We start from the raw sequence: 3,377 nt of genomic DNA on the forward strand, positions 1-3,377 counted from the left end.
CAGAAGAAGCAGCAGGATACTGAGTTGCGAAGTTAATTCTGTGGTGGAAGCAATTATTTTTAGGTTACTACATTTGCTGCAATTGGAAAAAGATGGGGTTGGGTCAGATCTGGCAAGCTCACCACACACTCGGTGTGCAGGGCAGGGCTCTGTTTTCTTTGTCACGCCACTGTATTCACCCAGCCCTGGGTAAACACTTTGCTAGAACCTTTGGAAAGAACTCATCATTATTCCTCTAGCCTATTGCATTTGCTATGCCATCAAATCTGGCTTTACAGACTTTTCCACACTCAAGAGCTTAAGCTTACCATTTCATAGAGGGCTTTACATTTTCATGGCTCTGAGCAAGGCATAGAAAGCACACTGGGCCAGACCATCAGCTGGTTGAAGTCTGTCTAGCTCTGGACCTTTATCAGGCAAAACCATCAGAAAATGTCAGCTTCCAGCTGTTTTTGCCCATAAGGTCATTTCTCAGCTCAGCTCAGGCACCGCACAGGAGCTAAGCAGATATTATTAGTGCATAGGACCCCATCGGAAATTAACAGCACAGTTCTTAAATACCAACTTACAACAAATCAATGGAAATGCCCAACCCCATTACAAGAGATTTCTCTCCTTTGAAACATTTCTTGCCTTGAACAGGCCAGATCCACATTACTGAGGACCCAAAGGTGACTTAAAACAACTTTAAAGGCCCAGCTGGCAATTCCTTCCTGCATCAGAGAATTATGGGATGGTGCAAAGCTGGATCTATACCATCCACTGCTCGTGCCCACCCAGCGCAGGGGCACGGACAGAGTCCACCACACAATGCTTTCCAAGTCACCCAGGGGACTGTGTTAGCCAGCAGTGAGAGCTTGGCGCAGGTCTGCTCCAGAGTCTGCTAAGGGTTGCACCATCCCACTGAATGAGGGGTGGAAAAGTGGCATGTTGCCAGGAATAAACCACTAGAGAGGCATTTAACAAGTGGCCGGGGCCAAAAGGACAACACATTTTTGCTTGGAGCAAATCACAGGGTCTCTTCTGGCTTTGCATTTTCCCACTCTATGTGGGTTTCCTACTCTACTTATAGAGTGCTCACCGCTTTTTGGTCACCTTTCCTTTCAGTCTTGAATCCCATTAGTGCTCAGCTCCATTCAGGTCTTTTCTATCACAGAACCTGGCCATATTTCATGTTTTGCCCAGATACCCTTAACTGCTGATGCTTGGGGTTATTAATGCCAGAGGCTGGCAAGTGCTTATTAAAAAGCAGGCGCAGCTGCCAAGGGATAAAGGGGCATTTTCCAACGTTTGCAGCCCCAGAAATGCATGGCTCTCCATAGTGCCCCCTTCCCAGGAGTGAGCAGGGGAAGGCAGGTCAATATTTGCTGCAGGCGCTGGGATCACGCAGGCACACATGAAGAATTGGGAGAGGGGTCTCCAGTTTGTGGATCGGGCGCGTGGATGTAGTTGAAGCTCTCACTCAAGGCAGGGGACTACGTTATGCTAGTGTCAGAGCAGAATGCCATTGAGGAAACAATTCTGTGGGGTAACAAGTTGCCCTGTGACCAGATACTTTGCTTACCATGGCCATTCTTTAAAACAAAAGGTTGGCTGTTCCATGGGGTATATAGGCACCAATTCAGGAAAGCACCAACTTTAAGCATGGGCCTAAATCCCATTGAGGAGATGGCACTTATGCTGGAAAAGCCCTTCGTTTTGCAAGTACAGGCATCCTCTATAAAGCTGCCAGTGGCAGTGCCAATCATACAGCTGCCATGCAGCCCTCTGTATTCTATACGTCCAGGGCCAGTTCTGATCTCACGTATCCTGCTGTGCCGCCTTTAGGTCAGATTCTGCTCACAGCTGCACCCATCTCAATCCAGAGTGACCTCACTGACTTCAACAGAGTTACTCCTGCATAACTGCCATCAGAACGTGGCCCTGCCGTAGGTGAAGAGAGTTGGGCCTGTTCTCTTGGGAGTCCCATTTGAAATGAAGCAAGACCAGATTTCGGGCCCATTAAGTTGGTACAAAGGCAAGACAGGATCAGAATCCCAGATCTAAACCACCCCCAACTTCTGGAGCTGAGGATGCAGAAACGTTGTAGAGCTGGCAAAGAAGAGAGCTCAAATGGGGTCCAGATAACCCGAGCTGTGGCACATTCCCACAGGCTGCTGCCAGCCAGAGAACTGGGCGAGACTGGATGGGAATCTCTAAGCAGCTCGGGTGTTGTGCATTTACTCTGCATACGGTGTATTTATAGAATGATGACAGATGGCTGTAGGTTGGCATTGCCCTCTTTCCTTACGTAATCCCGCCGCACTGCACAGTGCATGCTTCAGAGCGATCAGTCGTCAGATTATGCTCTGCGGTGCTGAGAGTTCACCAGGAAAGCATCAAATTTGAAAATGGGGGTTCTGTCCATCCGCTCACGAAAGGCAACACAGGAAACCAACTGCTGCACTGCTTGTGCTCATTTGAATGCAAGTACATGGGGCCTAACCACTTCCCTCTGAAAGCAGTTTCATCCAGACATTCAGCTACGACAGATAACAAATTTCTGCCAAACATAAGGTTGGGGTAATTGGAGAGGGGCATGTCTGAGGTTCAGTTTTTAGTCTGGCTCAGAGACAAGGGGACAGATCTTCAGATGGTGTAAATTGGCATGACCCTGTTGACTGGGCTGCAGCTCTGGGCATCGGGCCCCATATTTAAACACAAAAATGAGCAGCCGTTGGAATTAGAACTGGACTAGATCCTAACAGCCCCCATCCATCTTTCTCTCGGACAGTGCAAGATTGCACCTTTGGGTAAAGAGCAAGAGATGACAACTAACAATATGCAGGAACGGCCTGGGCAGAGCTGGATCCCAAATAATCATGTTTCCTCTACACAAAGAAAAATTTCCTTTATTTGAGGACTGTATATTAAATTGATTTTTGAAACAGGGGGCTGGAATAGGAGCTTGCTCTGTCCATCCCATGCATTGACCTGGTATTGCAGTGTCTCTGGGAATGGTGCATCTCCTTTTGGGGAGAATCTTCTGGTTAGAAAAACAAAAAGAGTTTCACTGTGAAGATGCTGGTTTGATAATGATTATTAACACGATCCAGCCAGCATGATGTATATAGCTGGCTTGGACTAGTTTCTGGTGGCATCCAGAACACGGAACATGGTAAGTGGTGAATGCCACTAAGGAACTCAAACTATTTAAAGAGATACTACTCTATTCATATATACTACCACCCTAAATTGTACATGTCCTCGTGTCTAGTCTTGCATGTCTTAGCAGTGGGGTTTCCAAGTGCTTGGCATTCTGCTCTATGACCTTGCAGATCTCACTGTCAAGAACATGTTGAGTTCAGTTTGCATTTTCCTTTGCTCCATTTCATCCC

At 47.3% G+C, this 3,377-nt stretch overlaps 1 pseudogene; it reads left to right on the forward strand.

Moving 5' to 3' along the window:
* The first annotated feature begins 2,881 nt into the window (after positions 1–2,881).
* Positions 2,882–3,010, forward strand: LOC123365517 (annotated as a pseudogene).
* Positions 3,011–3,377: the final 367 nt, after the last annotated feature.

Source organism: Mauremys mutica, chromosome 2 (genome assembly GCF_020497125.1).
Source record: "Mauremys mutica isolate MM-2020 ecotype Southern chromosome 2, ASM2049712v1, whole genome shotgun sequence".
Classification (NCBI taxonomy): domain Eukaryota; kingdom Metazoa; phylum Chordata; order Testudines; family Geoemydidae; genus Mauremys; species Mauremys mutica.